This window comes from Manis javanica, chromosome 17, assembly GCF_040802235.1.
Source record: "Manis javanica isolate MJ-LG chromosome 17, MJ_LKY, whole genome shotgun sequence".
In the NCBI taxonomy this organism is placed as follows: domain Eukaryota; kingdom Metazoa; phylum Chordata; class Mammalia; order Pholidota; family Manidae; genus Manis; species Manis javanica.
The window spans coordinates 30,300,994-30,314,245 of record NC_133172.1 but is presented as its reverse complement, the minus strand read 5'-3'; the positions used below and the strand labels follow the sequence as shown (position 1 = coordinate 30,314,245).

The window sequence follows — 13,252 nt, the reverse complement described above, 5'->3', positions numbered from 1 at the left end:
TATACCTTCTTAGGATTATGAACCATTTTTTGTAACATTTTTCACTGTTGTAGTGATATGTTTGTGTCCCATGCTAGACTGTATATATTCAATGAGTGCAGGGCTAGTGGCTCTCTTCCCAGAACCTAGCACTGTGCCTGGCATTGGTCAAATGAATGAGTGAATGTCTTCCTCACAAGCTAAGCTACATGCATGACCAAGCACGGAGTATGAGACAAGGTATTGAAATCCCTCTGTATTTCTTAAGAAAAGAACAACCCCATCAAAAACTGCACGGACATATATAATTCACCCAAGTTCCTCTACTAACTTATGGGCTTTGGGGACCAGCAATTTAGTAGTACATTATCAGCACACAGTTTGTGGTTAAGAACACGTGACTTTTTACTTTCCCTATTTCAAAAAACACTGTTCTGATGTGCTAATGGCCCCAGAGGAAGAGAGCAGCCACAATAAGCGAAGTACTAGGTTGAGAACAGAAGTAGAATAATCAACACAGTCTACAAATTTATTGAAAGAAGCTGGAAATTGACAGCTTGCATTAGTACCTAACTTTCCGTCCCTTTGGCTTTGGAGCAGCAACTTTTGTGTGTTCTCAGCGGAGTGCTTGCTAGAAAACTTCTCATCGAGAAAGATTTCCTATTGGTGGGAGCTTGGAAATAATGCAGACACTACTCCTGATGGTTTCTAATAGCTCATATAATAAGTACCTTTTTTGTTTTCACAGAGAATTTTTATGGAGGATCTTACCTGGAAATCCAATCAGTATGTAAATGTCTCACACTGGTGTTTGCTCATATACATACATTGTACCCATCAAAGAATTGTGGATGACATTTTCTTTTTATTGTTTTATTTAAAGAAAACAGTCCCCTTGAGCTTCCAGATGAGTAAGGACAAGAGAAAAAGGGGCTTCCCACCACCCACTTACCGGCTAAAACAAGCCCTTGAAACTCGTCCGGCTTTTGCTGAAGAGCGGCTCGGACCCAAGGGAGGGACTTGGACTTCTTTCGGGGTGGGGGCCCCGGTCGATCAGCGGCCAAGGTAGCCGGTTTCTTTCTCTTGGGTTAAGATTGGAGTTGGGAAGGGCGGGGGGAGGCGCTGTGAAACCCGCACACACACTAGGAGGGTCTGTAAATAGCGGGGCGGCGGCGCAGGACGACCCCTTGACCCGAGGAACAGAGCCCCGCGGGATGCGCGTGTCAAGGGGTCCCTGGCGCAGCAGGCAATCCCGTTTCTCCCCAGGTAGGGCCGGTTGCGGGCAAGAGCGTGAAGTACCAGAGTTTGTTGGGCAAGAGGTGTGTGCACTCGCACCAACGGTAACCGAAGAGCCGGAGCGCTAAACGCCAACCTCGGCAGCGCGGGGTGCCGCCGGCCGTACGAACGCCCCTGCGCCTGCGCGCCCGCAGGAAGCCCCGCCCCTTCCAGCCTGCCGGCGCGCGGTGCCGCGCCTCCTCATGGCGGCCGCCGCAGTGTGTGGTATTTAGCGGGGGCGCGCGGCGGGCTCGAGGACGCGCGAAACGGCGGCGACGACGGCGGCGGCGGCGGCGGCGGCGGCTAGGGAGTAGCCGGAGCGGCCGTTGCGGGGCGCGCTCGAGCGGCGGCGGCCTAGGGTGTCCTGTCCAAGTCGGCGCGGAGAAGAGGCCGTGGCGCTGCCCGCGGTGGCGGGGGTTGGTGGCGGCGACGGAGCGCTTTTGAGCCGGGACCGGGGTCCGAGGCGCGCTCTCCGCCCACAGGTAAGTGGGGCCCGGCCTGGAGGGGCTGCGAGGGGCTCTCCGGGAAGAGGACTCCCAGGCCTGGTAATGGCGGCGGGCGGGAAGGGCGGCCGGGCCGCGTCGCGCCGGCCTGGCGGACACGCGGGCAGCCCCCGGCGACGGACGCCTTTGTCTCGGCCCGAGTCCGGCTGCCCGACCGAGCGCCGCCTCCCGCCCCTCCCCTCCCCTGCTCGGCCCTGCCCGCCGCCGCGAGCCGGCTCGCCCCCGCCCCCGGCGCCCCGGGCCGCGTAGGCCCGTGTCGGGGGTCGGGCCAGCGCGGCCGGCGAGGGCGGGGAAGGGCCTCCTTTCGGCGCGGCCCGGCCCTGCCCCCATGTGACGGGGAGGCGGGCCCGGCCGGGGGAGGCGCCCTGCGCTCCCCGCGCCCCGGCCGGCCTTTGTTGTGAAGGGTCCTGGGGTGTGCGGCTAACATGGCGGAGGTCAGCTGAGTGCGGGCAGTGGCCGGCCCTGCGCTCCCGCCGCGTCTCGCAGCGCCCCGAGGCCCAGGGGCCCAACGGGGACTCGGCCGCCCTTGGCCTTCCCTACTCGCCCCGACCCTGTCCGGAGCAGCCGTCCTGGATTGTGCTGCGCTCTTTCCCCGCTCCGGCCGGAGCCTTCATTGTGCGGTGGGAAGAATGCAGCCTCCTCCCTTGTTTATGTCTTTGGGAGATTGCGTGAATGTCTTGCCAGGGAAGCTCCAGCTTCCTACTGTAAACCGTGGTTTCTGTCTAGTAGTTTGGGGGCCTTTCCAAACTCTCCCAGATTTATAACTTGGGAATGTGGGAAACGGCCATAGCATTGCGTAGGTTTTTCTTTTACCGTTCCTGGAAAGACTTAAAATTTACTTTGACATCCTGAGAAGTCCAGTTTGTGTGTGTGCGTAAAATCAGATTGGGTAGCTAGCTGATTTGTCAAAGTCGTAGAAGCTATGAGCCTGACTATAGGACAGTGATCCAACTGCCCCGTTCCTAGCCGTTGAACATTCACCTTTTTTTTTGATAAGCGGCTGTCAAGGGTAAATTGTTAACTTCAGCAGTTGAGCAAGGACTCTGAAGTTAAACTGCCTGCTTTGGTTCCAATCCTGCCCCACCGGTTTGTGACCTTTGGTAAGATACTTAAGCTCGCTGTGCTTCATTTTCCTTATCTACAAAATGGGTGTAATGACAGTACCTACCTCAAAAGATTGTTGGGAGAAGGGTAGTAGGTAAAGAGATTAGAGCAGTTGCAGGCCCCTGTGAGTAACTGCTGCTGAGGCAGTTGTAGTTACTTAGTAACCAAACTTGAGGTCGTCTTGTCATGATGGGTATGTTGGAAATGCATATGTGAAATCACATTATAAATCAATAGTGGTTGGGTTTCTCACTCAGTGCATTTGCTATTTATAAAAGATGAAAATAAGAGGTTTAGATAATAAATTGACATGTTCTGAGATGATGGCATTTGGAAATTTCTGTGGTAAGGGATTTGGATAGGTCTTGTTTGGCAAACTAGCAAATTGATTAAAATGAGATTTCCTTTTAGCACTTTTACATTTATGGATCAGATTGCTCACAGGGACTTGAGTTGACTAACATGGAAAAGTGGAATAGTGAGTGTTAGGTGTTTGTGGTGTCACCATCTCTTAGACGTTACTGAAGAGTGGAGTGTAGTGTGACAGTAAATGTTATGGTCTGGTAATTTTATTAGGGACATACTGGCTCAAATTGTGAAGGAGAGAATTTTGGTTAGCTGTTAGGAGAACTTTGTGATAAGTAGATTTTAAGACCTAATGTGGATTATGCAAATTGTGTAATTTTTGGTCCTGGAAATTAAAGATGGACTTCTGTGATCTGGAATGGTTAATTTCAACCCTAAAGTTTGCTTTGCCAAAATATTTTCTTTAGATATATTATAGAATTAATTTAAATGACCCCTCTTGGTACTTTTCCAGCATGATTTAGTAACATTGAATATTTTTAACTCAAGTACAATATAATTAATAGATAATGGAACTTTTCAGGATAAGTATTCCACAAACTACAAACTCAGAAACAAATTTAATGCAATTTAGCTTAATATTTATTCCCTCTAAATTTTGGGAAATTCTTACAAAATTGATGTAAAGCAGTGTTCTTTAATTAAAAAGAATATTATAACTAGGCTAATATTAATTGCAGATATATCTAGCAATGGCAGCAGTGATACATGAAGAATGGGACTTTATTTTCAGTGTACAGAGTGTTTTCAAAACAGGTCTTACATAATGAGGGTAACAAAGTAAGTTGAATAACTGCAAAGTGAACATGGTTGTATTTTAAATTAGTTGATTTACTCTTTCTAAAGTTGGGGGTTGATCTTTGCTTAAAGAGATATTACATGCTATGGTTTTAATTACAGAGTTTTCATACACACCTTATAATGTTTAAATTCTGGATATTTTTGGTACAGACCTTACTACAAATGAAATCGATATATGAAAACTTCAGCCTCCGTTTCCCTCCTCCCCACAGTAAAACCACAAATGGGTATAGATTTTTCTTCTTTATAATAAGTATCCTTAATGTTTTTTTCCCTAAATAGTGATTTTTCTAATTCACTTTAAATTATTTGGTTTTCCTTGTCTGTAGTTAGTTACTAGAGTATCTGCTGCATAAGGAAAGGTGTGATTTTTATTCCACTGTCCTCACTGCCTAACACTCAATACCTATTTGTTTCCTGATCTATCTGTATGCTGTTGACAATGCAGAGCTCTTTGCTTGCGGAACTCTAGACCCATGTATTCTCTTGCCTACAGGTCATTTTTTTTTTAATGACTTTATTTTTTTATAGCAGTTTTAGATTCACAGCAAAATTGAACAGAAAGTACAGAGATTTCCCATATACTTCCTGCCTGCACTTGTGCATAGCTTCCTCCATTATCAACATCTTCCTCCCAGGTGATACATTTGTTAAAATTGATGCACTTACAGTGACACATCATTATCAACCAAAGCCCATGGTTTACATCATGGTTCACTCTTGATGTTCTGTATTGTAAGTTTTCACAAATGCATAATGATATGTATCCACAATTATCGTATCACATAGGGTAGTTTTACTGCCCTAAGGATACTCTTTAATCTTCCTATTCACCCCTTTCTCCACACTGACCTCTGGCAAGTGCTGATATTTTCAGTGCCTCTATAGTTTTGCCTTTTCCAGAATGTCATGTAATTGGAATGATACAGCATACAGCCTTTTCAGACTGGCTTCTTTCAACTAGTAATACACATTGAAGGTTTCTCCACGTCTTTTCATGGCTTAATAGCTCACTTCTTTTTAGTGCTGAATAATAGTCCATTGTCTGTATGTATCAGTTTTTCCACTCATCTACCAGAGGATACCTTGGTAGCTTCCATAGTTGGCAGTTATGGAAAAAGCTGCTATAAACATCTGTGTGCAGGTTTTTGTGTGGACATACATTTTCAGCCCCTTTGGGCAAATACCAGGGAGCATGATTGCTGGATCTTAAGGTAAGAGCCTGTTTAGTTTTATGAGAGACTGCCAAACTGCCTTTGAAAGTGGCTGTACTGTTTTTGTGAGTTCTTGTTGCTCCACATGTCCACCAGCATTTGGTGTTGTCAGAGTACTGGATTTTGGCCATTCTACTAGGTGCGTAGTGGTATCTCATGTTTCAATTTACGTTTCCTTGATGATAGAATGATGTGGAGCATCTTTCAGAGGCTCATTGGCCATCTGTGTATCTTCTTTGGTGAGGTGTCTGTTAAGGACTTTGGCCCATTTTTTAATTAATATGTTTGTTATTGTTGCGTTTCAAGAATCTGTGTGTATTTTGGATAACATTCCTTTATCAGATAATGTTTTGCAAATATTTTCTCCCAGTCTGTGGCTTGTCTTCTTATTCTTTTAACAGTGTCTTTCCCTGCAGGTCATTTTCTACTTTTATGTATCAGAGTGCTTCAAATACGTGTTTTTTTTTGCTGTCCTCCACCCCTTACCCGCCAACCTACATCCTAACACTAGAGTGGCACACAGTGGAGTGGAGTGGTTAGGAGGAGAGGAGATTTAAGAGTCAGACCTGGAAGTGTCTCTCTAGGCTCTGTCATCAGTTGTGTTTGTGACTTCAAACTACATGAGAGCAGCATCACTGCCTACTTTCGCATTTAAAACATGTTACCTAACACATAGGAAGTTCTTAAATAATTAGGTAGTCACTTAATTTCTCTATTACCACTTATATTCTAGTGAGGGAAATAAACAGATTTACAAATTTTGATATGTACAGATCTTCCTCAACTTAAAATGGAGTTCTGTCCCAATAATTGTAAAAGAATATCGTAGCTTAGCCTAGCCTACCTTAAACATGCCCAGAACACTTACATTATCCTACAGGTGGGCACAATCATCTGATAACAGAAAGCCTCTTTTATAATAAAGTGTTGAATATCTCATGTAATTTATTGAGTACTGTGATGAAGGTGAAAAGCCAAATGGTTGTATGGGTACAGATGGTTGTAAATGTATTGGTCATTTACTCTGTGAATGGCTGACTGGGAGCTGCAGCTGGCTGCCCGCTGCCCCAGCATCAGAAAGGAGAATCATACCACCTATCAGTGTGAATATGATCAAAAATTCAAACTGTGGTTTCTACTGAATGAGTATCATGTTTGCATCATCCTAAAGTCAAACTATTTTAATTTGGGGGCCATCTGTACTCTAAAGGAGTCAGAAGTGCTGAAGTAAAGATAATGTTGATGGGAAGGAGAACTGCTGTCAGAAGTGGTGACATTTATACTGTGATAAAAGTATAAAGAGCTAGCCCTTTCAAGGGGGAAGGAAGAAGAACATCTCAGATTGTAGCAGCAGAGGAAAAAGCCCTGGGGCAGGAAGAACTTAGACTGTTGTTCAAGGAGCTGGTTGAAGAGAGTGTTGCTGGAGCAAATGGATGAGGAGGAGGAGAAGGCAGGGGTCAGACCCTGCAGAGTTAAACTAAGGAATGTGAATTTTAAGAACTGAGAAGCCATCAAAAGATTTTAATTAAAGGAGTAACATAATCCACTTTTAATTTTAAGGATTGGATTAACTGTGTTTTGGAGAATTGATTGATTAGAAGCTGTTTGTTTGATCAGGCAGTAGTTGATTATGACCTGAATTAAGATGGTGGCAGTGAAGATGAAGAGAAGTGGGTGGATTCGAGGTGTATTTTGGAGACAGAATTAAAACGAGACTTGCTGATGAATTAGATATGAGAGGCAAGAGAAGAAAGGAATTAGGTGGTTTCTGTCTTGAGCAGCTGTGTGGATCATGGTGCTATATACCAAGGTGGGAAAAACGAGGGGTGATGGGACAGAAGGATAGCAAGAACATTCCAAGTTAAGATATGTTGGATTTGAGGTTTCTATGAGAACCAAAATGATCCATTGAGGTGGAAGGAAAGTTAGATGTGTTGTCACAGAAGCCAGATGGGCAATATTAGAGCATATTTGGGTGTTGTAGTGATCTGGTAGAAAAAGAGGGGGAGGCTGATGTAAGAGAGGAGGGATAATAGGAGTGTGATGTGTGAGAAGGTGAGAGGACAGTGCCCAAGTTGCTTCTTCCCTTTGAACTGGAGGGAAGGAGGTGTTAAGTCATCATTTGATGGCTTCTGTTGTATTTTCTGAAGTAAGTATGGGCGAAGCCATCAGTCAAGAGTATTTATAGTTACTGAATACTGTACTATGCCAGGTTAAAGATACAGTGGAGAGAGACACATTGAGAAACTGAGCAGAGGGGAAGAGAGGAAAGATGCTGTGATGGGTTAGCCAGTGATGGCACCTGATACTGTTTACAGGAGATCATAGAAGGATACCTAGAGCAATGGTATTTTTTTTTCTAAATGTAAACTTTAATTGAAGTATAGCATAAATACAAGCACAAAAGTGCTCAAATTGTGTGTACAACTTGATGAATTTTCACAGAGAATACACTATTATGACCAGCTCCCATATGTCTCCCATCACTTTTACTTTGATTTTTTTGTGTGTGTGAATCGTGGAGTTCTAGACTGAATGATATAGATAAGATAGTCCATTTGGGGTCAGTTTATTCTCTAGGCTTGAGCCACAGTGACCAGAGTGATACTGGCAAAGACCTTTCATTAGTTTGAGGTTGCCTAGTCATACTGAATGGTTTTTGTTTATTTTGTTTTGAACAGCAGGTGCTTGGGGGCACATGGAAGGAGCTAGAAAGAGAAGATGTTTTTATGAATATAAACTAAAATATGTCTATATGCACATGAAATATATGGGGGATTTTATGTGAGCAAGCTGTTTTTAAAATATTTTTTCCGTCTAAGTATCCACTATATAAGTAAGGCATTTAAAAAAAAGGAAATCTAAGAAAAAAAATAAAAGCAGTGAACAAAATCAACTCAGTTTCTCAGTGTTTCAGTTAGTGTAAAAAGTCACCACCGATTCATTAGCAAGAAAGTGGGGACACAAAATATGCACTAACATCTTAAAATTATAATCCTTTTTTTATTGTCAGAATAATATGTTTTATAGAACATGTGAGAAATACAGACAAATGCAAACCCCACCTCCCTCATGATCATTCATAATATGATAATTGGAAAGTAACCATTGTAGACATTTTGGTGTAGTTTCTAGTCTGTATGCCACATTTTTTAAAGTTAGCCATAGAATAAAACTAATTTCTTTGATCTGATTTAAGTCCTTGTGGATTATTTTCCCATTAAGTGATTACCACTTGTCTGCAGGTTTAACTTAATTCCAAATGATGAAGTTTGTGCTGATAATCTTTGTATCTTGTAGTTCTTGATATTTTGTTTGTAGTTCAGTGGTCCTATCTCTGTTCTCTGAGGTTGCTAAACTTGATCTCCCCATCCCCTTCTTTAATTCCTCATTTTAAGTCTGTAAACCACATTCTGCAATTTGTATGCCCTTCCAGTTTCATTTCTGTCCTATTACATATGTACATACATGAAGATAGACAGCTCTATCAGTGCATTATTTACTTATTAACCTTTTTTATTTGAACGCAAATGGGATTGTAATATATTCTGTGGCTTGCCTTTTTTTCTCCACCCACTAAAACAGTTTGATTCTTCTGTGTTAGGTATGAGTCCTCTTATTTTATTTAAAAAAGTTGGTATAGTATTTTGTTGTATGGACTATATAATTTCATCACTTAAGACAGGGCTGTTTTCAGTTATTTTCTGTTACAAACAGGATTGCTCTAGGCATCTATCTACATACATACATACACCTTAGCTAAAGGGTAAATTGGAAGGTGGATTCAGAAAAAAAGCTGCTGGGACAGAGTATATACACACTTTAAGTTGAAAGAAACTGTCAAATCTTTTATTAGAGGCTTTCACAGTGGACATTGCCAACAGTGCAGGAAAGTCTGTTTCCCCCCACATCTTTGCCAATAGTTGGACTCAAATACTTGAAAACAAATTTCTATCTGCCATTTCTTAAGTAATGCATGCAATTTGTGACATTTCTCATACCAAGTTTGGGAACTTTTTCCTTTTTTCTAGAGTTTTACGTGTGCACAGATTACAAATAAAATACTCCACCAGGTTTTCTTTTTTTTTTTTTTTAAAGAAAAACTCTGTGCCCCTTTTCCTCTTCAGCTGCCCTTTGCCAGGGAGCTATTAAAAATAGTTCGGACTGATTTTTGTGTTTACTTTCTTTGTCTCTAAATTAACATGCTTCTATTGTTAAATCCAGATTTAGTTTTAGGCCGTATATTGAATTCTTACTGTGGATTTAATTCTTCCTGCCCGTATCACATGTGCATAATACCCTTCCCATTCTATACTCTAACTTAGTATCATCATTTTGTATTTTACAGTCATCATAATCAATATAAAAGTTATTCACAATTTGAGTCATGTAGTAAACTGATTACTTTTTGTCCTGACATATTTAATTTATATAATATTCCTTGTAGTTAATACTTGTCTTTTTCCTGTTTTGCTTTTTTTTTTTCTGTGCTGTTAATGCTACCCCACATTCCATACCACTTGTCCAAATATTCAGGCTTGGATGCTTCCTCTTATCTTCTTCCTCTAGTGTAAAGTTGTCATTATCATAAGTGTCCCATTCACCTTTCTTCTGGGTTGTGTTTTCTGTTTGCTGTAGTCCATGTTGTCTTCTTTCTTGGTTCATTTCCTTGTTTTTGGAGAGCTTGTCTTTCAGGAGCTTCCTGAGAACATACGCCAGGGAAGTAATGTTTCAAAACCGTACCTCATTATTCTGCCCTCAACACATTTAGAATAATTTGGTTAGGTATAGAATTCTAGAATGGTAATCATTTTCTTTGAGGATTTTAAAAAGTATTGCTCTATTATACCTAACTTTGGATATTACTGCTCAAAAGTCCAAAGCTCTTTTGCTTTCTGATTTATTTATTCATTTGACAAATATTTATTGAAACTGCATGATGTGCTAGGCATTGTTTTTGGAATACATCATTGAGATAGGCAGGGAGGGTGCTACAACAATAAGCATAATAAATAAGCAAATTGTATAGCTTCACAGAAGGTAATACATTCTATGGAAAAAGAGTAGAAGTGGAGGAAGGGAAGGAAGGGAAGAAGAGGGATGGAATGGGTAAGGATTAGGAGTGTGTAGTGGAGGTGTCAGTGGGCAGATACTGGTCACTTTTAAATAGAGGGGACAGGGTAGGCCTCATTAAGTAGGCAAAATACATACAATCAGAGGTCAGAAGGAGGTGAGAGAGTCCTGTGGTTATCCAGGAGAAACATATTTTAAGGCAGAGGCCCAAAGGAACAACCTGTCTTTATAGAACAAGGAGGCTAGTGCAGAGAATGAGGGGGAAAGAAGTGGCAGATGAAATCTCAGACTAGTGGAAACGGCCTTCTAGGCTGTTTTAAGATTTTATCTATTACCCAGGTATGGGTTGCCAGTTGGGGAGGATATTGAGAAGACATGTTTAGATATAAATTTTATCTGGAGTTTTCTTCCGATTGCTATGCTCAGAACCTATTGGGGGTGGGGGTAGGAAACAGAATGGGAGCAGGGAGACTGAGTTAGAAGGATATTGGAATAATACAAGTGAGAGGTAATAGTGGCTTGGACTGTGGTAGTGGTGGAGGTAGTGAGTGATTGGATTCTGTATATATTTTTAAGAAAGTACAATAAAATTTCCTGGTGGTTTTAGATAGGTGGTGTGAAAGGAAGAATCAAAGATGACTTCAAGGCTTTTGAACTGAGGAACTGGGAAGGATAGAGTTGTCATCAGGTGAGGAAAAGGCAATGAGTAGAGTAGTCTGGGAGAAGATAAGGAATTCAGCTTTGGCCATCCCACCTGTAGGAACATCCAGGAGGAGTTGGATGTACAAATCTGGGGTTTAAGACAAACATGAGGGTTTTTAAATTTTTTAATCTGTACTGGAGTTAAATATTTTTGAAGTCTTTGGCAGTAACAGTGGAATTTTAAAACTACAAGACATAAGATAACCAAATTGAACAAAGGTGAACTGTGTTCAACTCCCAGTTTCAAGACTTTGGGGAGAAGAGCAGGAATCAATAAAGGAAGCTGAGGAGTAACTGGTGAGATAGGAAAACCCAACTGTGTGCTGAGTCAGTCAGTAAACAAAGTTTATCAGGCAAGAGCCAGTGATTGATCAACTCTGTCAGAAGTTGGTGACAGTTCAAAGCTTATAAATTAAATACAAACAAAACTACAAAACCAGAATGTTCAGATTATACTGATTTACTAAAGTATTGGATACTGTATGCTAAGTTGAAGTCTTGAAACAAGATGGGTTATGGAATTGACAGTTAATGCTGTAGGCTCTTTTGGAGTTGAGCATACTGAAATTGCCTTATGCAGTGTGGTCACCATGTGATGTGTTGTCTTTGTAAACCATGATGTCATTTGGGCTTTGCTTCACACAGATGCATCATTTGTACATTAGGCCCCCCTCTGCTTTTCTCTTTAGTCTGCCATAATTAGAGTACCATGGCACCAACTTGGAGCCAGTGTGACTATTGATACAAATGGGAGCATTCAATTACATGACTAACATAGATGATTCAGAATGTGCTAATACTGTTTTTTAGACTATTAAACATAGGAAAATAAAACATTAAATTTTTTTGTAGAGAAATGTGGATCCCCTTTGCCCCCTGCCCCTTGAGAATAGAATATTTGTTTGAGGAAAACTAGAGTATAAGTTAATTCATGTGTTATCTCCTTATTTGAAATAACTAAAATAGTTTGGTTAGAGTTTCGAGTGCAATGCTTACTAAGACAGAGAGTATAAGTATTTCAATGGAATATAATTTAATTTGAATAAGGCTCCATTTATTTTTCAGTATGGCTCTTAATTTCCATAAGTTCCATTATTTTTCTGCTATTTTACTAGTAGAGAGCTATCAACCATATAATGTATTAAGACTCCCTGATGTGACTTTACCTTGTTTCTTTAATTTCTACTGTCTCCCAAGCAATGTGCTCCTTTCTGTTTAGCTTAGTATCATTAGTTCTTCATAGGTTACTGCCAATTTTGATCTGCTTTAAAATTTTTGTTGTGTGTGTATTTACCTAGCACTTGTCAGGTGGAATGTGGAAGTGAATGGGTTGTATGTTATAGTGTAGAACTGGGTAGGATAGCTTAATGTCAAGATAGAGCACAAGGATAAACATCTAGCAGAATGTGTGAGTTTTATATCCTGAGAGAACATAAAATGTAATCAGAGTAGTAAATAGTAGTAGTCAAACTTGGACACAATAACTGATTGAATAGTGTTTGGATGTGTTTATCTAGACATTGTGAGACTTGGTGGTATTGTAGGAGTGATTGTGTTGTAATCATGACTGACATAGTTTCAATAAGTTTAAGTGTGTTACCAAAAATTCTATTAGTAATGTATGGTATGAAATAAAAAGGTTGGCAAGGCCTATTTAACTATTTTCTACCACTTTGATATAAAACATTTCAAAAATAACTACTTGCCTAGACTAAATTTAAAGAATTTAGGGAAATTTCACATTTTTTGGGTCAATTTTTATAAACACTGAAAAGATGTGTTGGGTGCCAATTTAAATATTCTGTACCATGTGAGAAGGAAATTATAAATACTGCTTTTTAGGGTTATTTTGAAAAAAATGAGATTTAGGAACAAAGCAGGCAATCTGGCTCTGCTCTTAGTATTTGATTTCTCTGGTCTTGAACTTCATCTGCAAAATGGAGCTACAGCCTTCTTCTTGTGGTTTAAATAGTGTGCGAAGTAGTTGACACAGTGTCTACAGACTGGCAGATGCTCAGTTTATGTAGTTTCTTTCACAACAAACTCTGTAATCTTTATCAGATTTTATTAGACATAGTCCAAAATTGAGATTATGAAAGTAAACACAGTAGGTTGAACAACAGTTTTCAGTAAAATCCCTTGTAATCCATGCCTTTTTTATTTAGTGATTAATTGCAAAGTTCCTAGTGTGGCTCTGTAAACATCACTGTGTGAATGTGTTGTTGGTAATATACC

At 40.9% G+C, this 13,252-nt stretch overlaps 1 protein-coding gene across 3 annotated transcripts in view; it reads left to right on the top strand.

The window, feature by feature from the left end:
* The first annotated feature begins 1,583 nt into the window (after positions 1-1,583).
* SIAH1 (siah E3 ubiquitin protein ligase 1) overlaps positions 1,584-13,252 on the top strand; it is a 29,957-nt gene continuing 18,288 nt past the window's right edge. The window contains exon 1 of one of the 3 annotated variants that reach the window (XM_017676233.3): positions 1,584-1,736. The gene's annotated coding sequence lies outside the window, so the exon portion shown is untranslated. Of the gene's footprint in view, positions 1,737-2,244; positions 2,378-2,409; positions 2,858-13,252 lie in introns of those variants that run through there. The other 2 variants (XM_017676234.3, XM_017676235.3) reach the window with 2 other exon arrangements.